Raw genomic sequence first — 13,758 nt, 5'->3', positions numbered from 1 at the left:
AGAAGAAGACAAGAAACATGCCAGCTTGTGAGGTTTGCCCAAGCCAGTTTATGCCTCAGGTTAGGACCAGCAAGGCTACAGATGAGAACCAAGGGCAGAAGTGATGCACACGTAGTAACGGGGATGCTGAGCCGAGGCATTTCCTAATCCTGTCCCACTCAAGAGCCTCCCTCTATTTTAATAATGTGGATTATCTTGGCTACATTTCAATATGAAATTGTTATAACACATTTTCTAATATGCCACCAAAAATCATCCACCAAATGCCCCAACTATAATATCTTTGTAAGAAACACAAAGAGGATAACTTATAACAGATGCCTTAATATGTAAATATCTTAGGCATGATAGCAGGAGAAAGCAGAATGAAGTAGCCAGAAGGCATACCTGCACTTTGAAGCAGACGCCATTGAATTTACAATGACTTCTCTGTGCATATCATACCCTTGATAATCAGGCTGTACATAAAGAAAAACGGACCTATTTCCTACTCACAGGATCACAGCTAATTGTCTAAAGATACTTTGTTTCTACATGTAAATGAGAGTTGGATTCAAGGCTCAGATTTGGATCCAGTTTCCAAGTGCATTGGCCTCAGGCAGTATGCTCAAAGCTATGAGACACATGGAATCATTTATTATGAGGGAATGACCCATAGATTATGGAACATCCAGACAACACTGACAATCAGAACATCACCATAGAGCTCCAAAACATCTTCCTGGGGGTGATACGAAGGCTATTGAGGACAAAAGAAATAGGAGACAATTAGTCATTGACTTCAGAGTCAAGTTCATGTCTCAGTCCCTAGTTCCACTAAGTCCTTAGACCTACATGGCTTTGACTAGTCATAGGGGTACACAAGTGAAGGTTAGAGGATGCAATATCAAAAGCTTTCTTCCATTACTCTTCTTGTTTTTTGGTTTTTTTTTTTTGTCGTTGTTGTTGTTGTTGTCGTCATTGTTGTTGTTTTGCAACAGAATCTTTCACTGTACTTGAAGCTCTCTGATTGGCTAGATTTGCTGGCCAGTGAGTTCTAAATTCTTCAGTTTCCATTCTGCAGAACTATGGTTACAGACATGATTATTGTGATCAGAACTCAGGTCTTCATGTGTTACCAACAGAGCCTTTTCTAAGTTACCTACCTTTTTGTTAAAATGAAGAAACTCTTTTCTCTTTTGCTGATTGCTAAATAGGTAAACATGATGATTCAAATCTGTCCTGACTTGCTCATTGGCACTTGGTAAGTACAGTTTCCTATGTCACAAAGACTAGTGCTTTCTTATCTCTTACATTCATGTGTGTAGGGCTACTTCTCCCTAAGAAACCTGTTCTCTTGGATGCCAATGTACTGTCACTACTTTAAGTAAACCTCTGATACAGGTTTTCTGAGAGCTTGATTGTCCTTAGAATATACCTGTGTGGTCTTCTTTCTCCAGAGCTTGGGAGCTTTGAAAGACATCAGAATCATCTTAGTAGTTAATCTGAAGACAGATTAGTTTGTACAGGTTAGGAAAAGACAACACATCTTTAAAAGAAATCATTTGTGAGACATCTTCTAGTATCTATAATCAGCAGTCTTTTCTCAAGTCTTGTTTTGTTTTGTTTTCATTGAACACTTTTTGTAAGTGATTTTAGGTGACTCCTCATGAGTTATTCATTTTATAGGGTATCTTTCTGCATCTTCTTTATAGTCAGAAGGATCTAAGCTTAAATTCTGGTCTAGCTGGCATCCCTCTGTGTTTCCAAGTGGAAAATGTCAATCATCCATCCTCAAGTTCAACCCTTCAGACACCTCCATGTCCTCAATGAAAACTAAAGGTGGTCAGATCCATGCCACACTATAAAGATTCTAGGGAATCTTTAGTATGGCACCCTCTCAGCAGTATTAATGTCTAATGAGCTTCCTGATGTGAGGAAACATGTAGGTTGTGTCTAAGAAAATGAGAAGTGGAAGGTAAATGTGATCAGGTACATAATCTGCTGTGGACGTGAAACCCTCCAAGAATTGGTAAAAGTAGTATTTTTTTTTAAAAAGTGCTAAATTTGCAGGGCATAGTGATATTGTGAGATGTTAACACTTTCCCCTGCCCATAGAATATTCTGGACTGATTGAAAAACATTGAATACAGCTGAGTTTCTGTCACATAGTCAGGAGGCTCATGGATGCATAAAAAGTGCCAGTCATTGCAGTAGGGCTCTGAGAAAACTCAATTTTCTCAAAATCATCTCTTAGAATTGGTTACCCATGATCCTTTCTCTTTTGAAGATTTTTGTCCCAAGCCACAGGTCTAGTTTCCATTAAATCAGCTGCAGAATGAGCATGGTTTGAACTGTCAGATCTGTTGTTTTCTTAGCTTGTCTGTGGACATGTGGGCCAGCAGTTGGGATATGCCCTTACTTCATTTGCAGTCTGTTGGTATTGCAGTATGTCAGGGGCTAGAAGCTCAGAGCTGTAGCTCTTTGTAGTCTCTTTGGGGATTAACTCTGAGTAACCATGGGAAGTACTCTAAACCTTGTCTGAGTCTTGCTCTGAGGTCACCCACCTTTATTAAGAACTCCATTGTTTGTTTGTTTTTTAAGTGTCATGAACAAGTAATGACCATGACTTGCAGTGTATACCTTTCAAGTACACGTTCAATGGAGCACTACCTCAATTCTATTTAGCTTCCAGCTGAAGCCTCTGCTATTCTGATGGTGTATACAACCTAAGTGAATTTAGTTTCTCTTTTCCCTTCCCTCCAAGGCTCATCCAAAGCTGAAGGAGAAGAAGGCTCTTTAATCATCAATCTAATCACAGAGGCATTTCCTGAGTCACCTAGGCCCATCTAGTCTTCTGTCTTCAGTTCATACAGGCCAATGCCATGGCCTTGTCATTCCAGGAACTGTCACCTTGGAGTCACCTGGCTGTTCTGGGGCCTCACCATGACAATCCTGTTGGGCAAGGACCCTCCTCCTTCTTGGTTGTCTGTTTGGGGACTCTGGGATACTGTCTCTTGTCCAACAATAGCAAGAATAGTAGAGAGGAAGCTCAAGGGTCCTGTTGCCTTTCAGCAACTAAGTTCTGGAGTAATTTCCTCTACACTGGAAGTTCCATTCAGGGGAGTAAGTGGGCACAGCATGACACATGTCTGTCTCTTGGGTTAGCCATCTGTCCCTTAGCTACCCTTGGGACATCTTCCTTACAGCACAGGTTATCATTCTTGCTCAGCACTCTCAGCAAGACCTGGAGTTTGTCTGGGGAATAGCAGAAGGGTCTAAGTATTTCTAGTCTCTCTCCTGTCCTGAAGCTCCTTAGGGCCTCAGCTTTGAAGACTCAAAACCCCAGATTTGGTTCCTTTGGCCTCTGAGTTCCTCTGTGTCCTCCCTTCCCGGAGGCCAGAGGCCTGGAATGCCTTAGTTGAGGGAATGGAGAAGAGCCAGGGGGTGCCAGGAAACTCTGGGAGAAAGAATGCTGGTAACAAGTGTTTCCAACTCTTATTCCTGTAGAAAGCATGAAAGGAGGCTTATTAACTACCTCATGGCTGGAATGTCCTATATTGTCTTATTCCTTCCTTCATTCTGTTTTTATTTAATGTCTTCTGGGACTCAGATGCCCTAGGGGATCCTTGAAAAATGGAGAAAGTTGAGGGACATAGAGATCAGATATCCAACTCATTCCTAGGGACGCTGTCTATTGAGCAGGGACTTTAGGTGTGGTCCTTGCTTACAAAGGTTCAGACTTGCCTGTGAATCAAAAGTGGAGGCCCAACATTGCTCCACTGCCCACCTCAGGAGACCTTCCCAGTGCAGACTATTGGAGGAACTCTGAGGAAAGTCCTACAAGCTGCCAAGCATGTGTTTGGGAGCAATCTCTTAATGACAGGAGATGGCTTTTCCAGTCTCTGCATCTGACTGATTATACTATGGGACAAAACTAGTATCCATCACTCCAGGGCTGATTCCCAAACACCACAAGCTCCCAAGACTCCAGGAAGCTTGAGAGAGTGTGCTTGATTACTCCAGAGCAGTGCCTGCCCCTCTTGTTAATGTATCTGAGTGCCCTCCTCCCTCCCAACTCAGTTGCCTTGTGTGCAGCTGTTCTGGGAGGGTCTGTTGCAGCTGGACACATCTGCCACCCAGGTGCTTGACTTTGGAGACTTTGCATGGCCAGAGGGAAGCAGGCCCAGCCCATACATACATGCTGTTCCTTTGGATGACTCTGGTGTAGTCATCCTTTCCATGATAAATGAAATGGAGATTCTGGCTAAAAATAGAAATTGATGGTCTTGTTGACCCACCACCAAGAAGGCAATTGTGCTGATGACAAGCTATCTCCAGAATGATCACCAGCTTTGTTTGCACTTCCTTATTAAGTCTCAGTCCCTGTCTTATAAAAAAACTAGGGACACTCAACTTTGTCACTTGCGTCAGCACACAGATGGACATGTGTTCTGCTACTCTTCACTTTGCCAGCTTAGAATTTTGCATCTGACCAAAAATGCTCTCTCCATCTTTCTTATTCTGGCCTTCTTGGTTATTGTGAATTGCCCCTCATGCCAGGCAGCCTGTTTCTTCAATGAAAACCTCCATATAATCTTTGGATTCCACTGGATGAAAGAAATCAAGAATAAAGACCATTCTCTTGCCCAAGAGTTTCAAGATGTAACTTCCTTCTGTAACCCTTAGTTCTACAGTCTCATATGGCTGGGGGCAGTAGTCACTGTAGGCATCCTAAGGATAATCAGTGAGGTGTCTAAGGCTTCTGGATGATGCCTGACACGTGCCAGAATGCCTAATAACAGTATTAATTATTCTACTAATAGAAAAAAGGGACATGCATTTGAAATCTCTACGCTCAGGGCAGTCAGGAGGATCAGAGGTTCATGGCTACCCAGTACTACATAGTGAGATCATATCTCAAACCCTAAATGCTAGCAATACTTCTACTATTATGAGCTATCAATTTATAAAAGATGTATTCATTGTATAAATAGGTGTGTACGTGTTTTATGGGGATCTCATGTGTACAGGAACTGTGGAAACCAGAATAGGGTGTTGGGTCTCCTAGAACTAGGCTTGCAGATGGTTGAGAACTACCCAGTAAGGATGCTGAGACTGAACTCAAGGCCTGTGGAAGCATAGCAAGTGCTCATAACTCCTGAGCTCATCACTCCCTAGCCCCTGTGTTTTCAATTTCATAGCTTGTTTTATAAGCTAATTTTTATTATAGAATGACTTGCAGAATATGGAGATATGACTGCTAAGCAGTGGAAAATGTCCCCTGCATTCATTTATTTAGAAGCAAAAGCATGCTAGAATTTACTAAACTAAGAGTCTTGAGCTTTCAGGTTGGTGGTCTGTATTACAGAGGGCAGCAAATGGCATAGTATCTTGCCTGAAGTCAATGCCTCTGATGCTTTGTAGAACAAAGGTCTTCCCATATCTGCCACATTGGAGAGCATAGGAACAAGGGCCAGAACCTTGCATCCTCTTGTGCTTGGTTTGCTAGAGTTCTTGCCTCCCTGACTCACACTTTCTCCAACCACAAGTTCAATTCTCCAACAACTGGTGAAGGGAATGAAAACAGTAAGTGCTGTATGGTATGCTGTAACTTAATGCTAGCCCATGATGAATGCTATGAAGGAAAACTAACCTTCTGGAACTATTGACCAGAACATCAAAATGTTCTCCAATAGTCCAGTGGTTTGTTACCACTATAGAAGCACAACCTCTGTCTATTTGAAAGAGGAAGCAGATATTTATAAGGTCTGAGAATATGCTCAGGATACCCACCCATGGGATTTTAAGACAAGTGAGCCTTTTTGTGAATCTTGGTAAAACAATAGTTGTTTTAAACTAGGCAGTTTCTCTGTATAGAGAAACTAATAAGGAGTGTTGTAACATCAATTTCTTGTTTGGATATAGTGGTTTAGGGTAAATTTCTTTAAAAATAATTTTACATATCTTTTCTTTTTGGATAAGAATTTTATTTTGTGGAACAACTATTTACATCATTTACATCATGGGGGTCATGTTGATAGAGGTGTCTTTGGCTTCTGACCCTGAGTTAGGCCACTGTTGCAAACTGTCTCAGCCTTCCCAGGAGCTTTGATTGCCACAGAGGCCACTGTAGGTCACCTGAGGTTGTACCATGTGATCTCTGGGTTCTGGTTACCAGATTTACCAAGTCAAAAATATTTTATCTGGCAACTCTATATATTATTCAAAATGCATTTTTCCTAGTAAATCTAAATTTTCAGATTCTGCTGCAATGTCAATAACTCAGAACATCTAACTGGCATCACAAGGCACCAACTGAGCCAATCTGAACCCTAGGAATTTCTTTTCACCCACTGGACATGGGGTAGATGCTAAGTTACCATATGTCCTACACATTCCTAAAGGGAACCAGAGTTCAGAAGCTTTATAATGGATCCAAAGTCTCTCCCAGGAGTAAAGTGTGTCTTGTCAATTCCCTTTTCCTCCAACATAACCTACAACATCAGCTTTCAAACTGGAGGACTGTGCCATCTCTCCTAGCCTTGCAGGCTGCCCATGAGGCTGTTTTACTCTTGCTTTGTATTAAACATAGTGGCAAGCATTCAGTCCAGTGGTGTTTGGCAAATGCACATGAACATTCTATTATGGGTTTCGAAAACTTTGGAAGTTTGACCCCTGGATTTGTTACAATGTCTTTGGTGAATGTTATTAGGTGGTGACCTAATAAGAATTATTGACTAGGGAGCTATAATGTGGAAGCTTATAATTTGCTTAATAGGCATTGATTTGTGTAGTCTCGATTAAAATACAATGAAACCTGATGCTTAAGTGTTTTCTTCGGAAAGGGTGAAGGGTTGAGAATCAGTTCTTAATGTGTTGCCTTGAAATCTTCATTGAAATCATATTATTTGAAGAATTCTGCGAGCATAAAATGATCTGACAAAAGCCATTCAATGCCAGGTCTAACAACCTTGGAAAGCTGGGGGAATATAGGGTTCTTCAAGTGAAGTCTGGAAAATGCTTCCAGATTACCTCAGGGGTAAAGCAAAAATTATTATTCCATTCCATAAGTCCTGTTAATTCTTTTCAACATTGAATCAATCAAGTAATTAGAACCCAAATGGAGGAAACATGTATGATTACCATTTGTTGAGACTCTGCTAAAGGTGACTAGTCCCAAGAAACCCTGATCAGAATGAAAAATGGTCATGACATAGATTCGAGAGCCAAGGACACCTGGCCTTCCTTCACGTGACCCCAGAAGCCAGGCTAAAGTTCTAGATTATTAGAGGCGTGTACAGCTATGAGTCTTCAAAGAAAATTCTCTGCCATCTCCTTGTCAATGGAAGGATAACATGAGCCCCTGTTTTTCCTCTCTCCCTTTCAGTCTAGACATACATCATGCAGTTCTTTGTTATTAAAAACATTACTATACCGTATGAGAAAGTTTACCTCCCACATACCACAGGGAATACTTCAGAAGTGAACTATGCATTTGGTCAGGGGGCTAATAGTCAAAGTGCCTCCTCCCCTTTTATCTTTATCTTTCTACATTTGGCATCAGCTGAATTATGGCGAGTGTCTGCTTCTATGAGATTTCTCCCTTGTTTCTGAAATAATACCGAACTTTAACACTGAGCTCCCAGACTTTCCTAAGATTATGATGAACGCATAATTGCTTCGATCTGTATTTTTTCTAAAGTTTGTTGGTACTTGGTCTCCCTCACTTACAGTCTTAAGAAAGCTTTGGGGGGTTGTCTGCCTGACACCCAGGGGGGACAGTGGAAGAGCTGCCCCCCTCTTTCCCCCTCATCTTTGCAAGGGTACTCTGTTCTCAGTTTCATCCAAATTAGTCCCAGGATTTCAGTTGTCTTTTTCTGCCCAACATTCCATCATGTGATTCATTAAAGTCTTCACATGAAATACTTTACAGATGAGCTATGTCATAATTCGCTTTACAGTTTTCAGTTGCTATTCCTGTGGGAAGTCATTTCTCTGGACATCCACAGACCCCTGGAAAGGACTTGCCCTCATGTAGCAAAGGTCAGAGTTCTGTCCTTTAACACTCCAGTGCCACTAGTGGCCCTGTGCCAGAGCCTGGGTTAATCATGAAATAGTCCAAAGAAGCGACATTCCAATTCCTTGTTAGTTCTACTTGCAATTAACTGTTTTGAAAACAAACAGAAGAAAACATTTAAACAAATGTGGCTTGGCTAGCAACGATCATGGTGGTGGACTGTTAATTAAGGCGAGTTGGAATCCCAGTATGCTTGACTTTTTTTTTCCTATCAGAGCTAACTGTCTTTGCCCTTGTATACAAAGTGATAACAAATCAGGGGCACTGCCCAAGTGTGGGCTGGGACTGGACAGGATACAGTAACCCAGGAGCTTATCACCTTGCATGACAAATCTAACCAGCAGGGGGACTGTTTTCCTATAGGAGAAAATCGAGGTGGGCATTTGGTTCCAGAAAGCAAAGTTCTACTATCAAAAGAGGAGAGGTGTGAGGAAACCCTCCACACCAGTCACCATATACTTCTGTTTTCTTGAACAAAGAGACAGCTTTCTCTCCTAGACCTGTACCCATTGGTTGGAATCTGTTAGGGTTCTTGGATCTGTGGCCACATGAGCACAGAGAAGCTTCAGGATGTGACTACCACTTGTGAGCTACCAGAAAGAAATGATCATTTCCTCCCACTGCCCTGTCAGAGAGGCCTAAGTCTTTAAAAGCCTCCATGATTGAATACATGGTTAGTGGATGCACAGAGCTGGTGGTGGTCATAGCAGCAATAATGTTCCTCTTCAGTCCTGTGCCCTGACCCATCTGGCCACTTACTGACCAACCATGCACCATTCCAGAGCAGCAACTGACATGATCTAAATGGTCAAGCATTTCTCAATACTCCTGAAGGGAAATGATCAGTCTAAACAGCTTGCATGAAGTTGTGATTTTGTGTTTTATATCCCAGTGCTATACCCTACAGAACTTTTGGGTCTACAGACAGTTTGCATTTACCATACATGGGATTTCTGCTTAGTCTCAACATACAGTCATCAAAGGTGCATTGGTTCTGAAATATAAGAGAATCAAAGGCCTGGGAATACATTTGCCATTGAGGTAGTCAACACTCTGAGCCCATGATAGTGTTATAATACGCTTATGTTTTATAGTCTTATCATTGCCTCACATTTATTTTTGTCCGCAGAAATGAGACAGTGAGACTCGCCATGTGGAGAAAAGAAGTAATATGAAGTTCTCAGGGCTCACAGCAGTAGTCTTAGAAACAGGGCTCACAAACAATTCTCTAGCAACACACTTTGGTTATAAATCACTGGCAATTCTGGGACATTCTTCTGTCTCCTGGATAAGCCTTCCAAGTGCATGTGAACATATTCTATGGCTGGAGGGGCAGGGCATGTTTGAAAACATGGGTGTTTCTTGGAGCTTTCATGCCAGGCACGGTGAATGCTATTTTATAAACCGGATTTGGGCTCCAAGGGGTAGATTGCAAGTTGAGGCCAAGCCTGTTGAAAATGATTTCTAAATGAATACAATATGAAAATGTTATTTTATTTCTAATTTTACATGTGACATTGTTACTTGGTGAGTTTCGGATTACACTTGAATGCGTGTCTATTAACGTGATATGAGATGCAGGCATGATTTCATCTTGAGTGCATTTGAATATAATAGCACTGGAAATGTAATTTGTATTCTCAAATTTTATAAAGCAAAATAAAGCAATATTGGGGGTGCTAGCCACATTGAGCATATTGCATTAATTTCTTTGGGGGTTTTCTCAAGATAATTAACAACTTCCCTTTGCAGATCCAAGTTGGGTCACGATGGCAGTCCTATCTCATCTGAACTCTCTGAGTCCCTCCGGACATATGTCATCCCCATTTCCTTCATGTCTAGGAAGTACCTTTGCAGAAGAACATTAGTTTCAATTCCTCTTGTGATTGGTGTCCAGTAGAACTTTCTGTAAAGGTAAAAATATTCTAGATTAGAATAATGACTACAGTGACTTTTGGGTTCACAGTAGCTCTTAAAATGGGATTCATGCAAGTAAAGACCCCAATGATGAATGGTCCATTTTAAATTGCCACATCATCAATGGCTATCAATTTGGAGGGCACAGAATCAGAGCACCAGAGGTAGCCATGACCCCTATAAATAAATGCATGAATGAATCACAGGCATTCTCATAGCCTGATGGCTGTGTTGGCCTCTGTCTCTCCAAACTTGGTTCTATTCAGTGACATCCCTCCACGTCCTCCAGCCCTTTCCTACTGTATGTGCATCTTGATGACAACATATCTCCTACCTGGCAGCTACTGAGCCTCTGGGAGAAATGGAAACAGGAAGTAGAGGATGGGAACAGGTAAAGGGGTTAGAAAGCTACAAGGTCGGGAAACAAGAAAAATCTAGAAAAAAAGGTGTGCAAGAAAAGTCTCAGTTGTATGGTATTGATCTGTACCTAAGTCTTTAAAAGCCTTCTTGCAACAGTGACAAGAGCCTGGATTTGAACCTGGAGAGTTTAAATCCAAAGAGATGCTTGTGTCCGAGATGTCTGAGTACTTCCTGGCAACAGGCTTGGAGGGCTTTATAAGGACAATGTTCTTAACAGCAAATGTAGTGTTTTCCTGGTTTCCATATATTGTCAGACCATTTTTTTTAATGTACTTTGGGAAGAATGATATAAAACACTGTCTGGGGGGTTAGTATGTTCAGTGTTCTATGTAAAAGCAACCCGTGTTCTCATGACAGAGATTGCGAGCTACGAGCCCTGGCACATTCTAATCCATTGGAAGTGAGGAGTACAACAGACTCCAGGAAAATACGTTCATGATTTTCTGGACTGTCTAAAAAATTTCAAACCCATGGAATGGTGTTTTTATTTTCTGCACTCTCCTTGGGATTTGGGTTTCACTAAAGCATTTTCTGCCCTTGTTTCCCTTATTAAATTAGCAAGACCGACTTGAAGCAGAATACACTACTACAGCTTGAAATGTTGTTGAAAGAACCAAACAGATGGGCAGGCAAAATATCTCAGGTTCCACTTAGGTTGTGGGGAATGGTGTAAGGGGTGGGCTTGCCGAGGTGAAATGCTTTCTCTGATAAAAGTAGAAAAGGAAAAACACAGGAGACGGAGAGATGATTGGCCTCAGGCTTCACTCTTATTTTTTTATTGTTTGGTTTGTTCTTTAAATCACTTCCATGCTCAAGAAATGGTGAGCTGTATGCACCACTGGCCAAAGTTTGTGCACTGTCCTGTTGCCCACTGTTTGGGCCCTTTGCCTAGCATTTGTTCTGCAAACTTTGAGTGGGTGTTCAAAACTCCAAATCTAGTTCTGCTGCTTCTGTAAAGATCTCTAGTAGTACCTACAGCAAATGTGTCAGCAGTGTGTCACTGTAAAGGGACAGATAGGGCTTTGTGGGCCATTCCATCTCTGTTCTAATTCCTCAACTTTGGCATTATAGGCCCAGACAGTATGTAAACAAATGACTGTTCCAATAAAACTTTATTTACAAAACAAAGCAGGATTTGGCCCTGAGCTAATCCCCAGCCAATGGGACCGCCTTCATCTGCCTTGAACTAACACTTAGGACCTCTTATCATTTGACCCTTGGTCTTCATACCCAGGTCACTGTGCCTACTCTTCCCAATCCTCAAAACTCTGTGGTCTTAAAGGCTCCCTGCCTATGCCCATGCAGTTTCTTCCATTTGAATCCCTGTTTCCTCTTGATTCTTATCTGGTTTTGAGTTAGATCTCCATGCCATCACATACACAAAGCCCTTGGCAGACTTCATATCCCAGAACCCTTTGTATTCTGCATGTAGTGTAACTTTTACCATGAAGCTAATTCTCAGCTGGATGCTGACAGAGTGCATGATCGCATTTCAATTAGCACCCAACCTAGCACTGAACACCATGAAGGCCAGAGAATAAATGGTCATTAACTCAACTCACCAATATGATTGTGAATCTCTGAATCATAGAGAAATAGTAGGAACTCCAGATGAAAATCCTGAAGTCTAAATCTGAGATATAAAGTAAAGCCAGGGCTATGCTGCTGGAGGAGGCAAGGAGCAGCCAACAGTAACATAGCAGATGGATCTGGGTAGACAAGTTACCATCAGGATACTAGGAGTACTGGACAGCAGCCGCATGGCCCAGAGGAGAGAGAGCCAGGGAAGCAGTGTCTTGGTTAGGGCATCAGGCCTAGGGCAAGGATGCAGTTTGTTGGAGGGAGATCAGAGAAAGTCGGCCTGCCTGTATGATTAATGGGACAGAGGAACTGACTCATGAGGAAAGACTAAATTGCCTCGAGGAGCTGGGGTGCAGGACCAATCGAGGGAGATGATAGCAGACTCCAAGTATGTGGGATGATAAACACCCTGGGGGGAGTAGCTAGATCCATTAGAGAAGTGAATGGGGGCCCTGCCAGAGGATGGGAGGGTGCTCAGAAAGGGTACAGGGAATTGGAGAGGAAACACAGAGCTGGCAGGTAGATGAGACGGCTCTGAACTGTTGGAAGGAGAGACACCACGGTGAGTTTGCTGTGGAGTGACTACTTCAGGAACCCTGTGTTTTCATCCTGTAGGTCCTTGCAGCTTCCCATGATCTTGACCTTGGCCTAAAGAGATGGCATTAAAATTAACGCCAGGAAAGGCAGCAGGAAACCATGAAGTAGAAGACAGAAACTCGTCTTGATCCTCCTAGATACCAATTGCCCACTGTAATAGCGATTCTGAGGCCCTCTTAGCTGAAGTCAGTTGCTGTTAGCCTGTCTGACTTTGGGAAAACCATAGTGCTCTTGCAAAGCCTTTCTGAAGTGTGAGATACTTAGCTCCCCATACACCTAAGTGAATTCCGCCTACACTGTAGTACGTACCCTGGTTTGACCTGGTAAGCATTTTGAAAGACAGTTTTGTTTGGAATTCTACAAACGTCCCCCAGACTCCAAGAGCAGTTTTCTTCAGGCTTTCTCTTGTCTTTGCTTCAGAGCAGAGATGAGCAACTCAACTCATAGTCTGGCCAGGTACCCCAAAGGGTGCACCGTCGGTCTTCAGAGCTACTCTGTTAAAGATCCCAGAGCAGAAACCCTTTATAAAAGAAAACAATCACCTTTATGACAACTGTTTCTCCACCCCACCTTCAGAAAGTCTGAGCTGAACGTGGCAGAGAGAGGAAGATGTCCTGCATGGGTACTTTTCTTCCGTCTGTCCTACAGGAGCTTCTATTCTGTTGAGAACCAACCATGAACAGTGACTTACTTAGAGTCCCATCTTTCCCTCATCGTTAGTCCCATCATCTGGGAAATTTAAGATTCTTGGTGAGGTTGTTATTTAGTTCCAACTCTCCATCAGTGTTGAAGGAAAGATAAATAGCACACAGGCTATGTACAGACACCATGGCAAACCCTGGAGAAGCCATGTACACCAGACCAGTGTGCGAAACTGTACCGGGGTGCATCTCCTCTCACCCCTATCTATCCAGTCCTATCACTCTTTGAACTCCTGTAAAGTGGGAACAGCGTCTAATGAGATTTGGGCCCTGACCAATTTGCTTTCTGAGTTATGTTGATGTTGCTTCCTTGGGGGAATATGATGAGCCTGCCTGAGTGTTAATTGGAAGGTCCCCGCCAAATGCCGCTTCTAAAGTTTCACTCGGTATCTGTCAATGTGGCCAGCCTTTAACTGTTGCATTAGGACGATTTCCACAGACACACAGAGTTGTGTGTTCTATCCTTCTCCTGGAGGGAAGAGC

At 42.4% G+C, this 13,758-nt stretch overlaps 1 protein-coding gene across 5 annotated transcripts in view; it reads left to right on the top strand.

The window, feature by feature from the left end:
- Cacna2d3 (calcium voltage-gated channel auxiliary subunit alpha2delta 3) overlaps window positions 1-13,758 on the top strand; it is an 823,841-nt gene that overhangs the window by 734,894 nt on the left and 75,189 nt on the right.

This window comes from Rattus norvegicus, chromosome 16 (assembly GCF_021556685.1).
Source record: "Rattus norvegicus strain SHRSP/BbbUtx chromosome 16, alternate assembly SHRSP_T2T, whole genome shotgun sequence".
NCBI lineage: Eukaryota > Metazoa > Chordata > Mammalia > Rodentia > Muridae > Rattus > Rattus norvegicus.
Note: the sequence above shows the minus strand (reverse complement) of the source record. Positions and strands in the feature narration are given on the sequence as shown.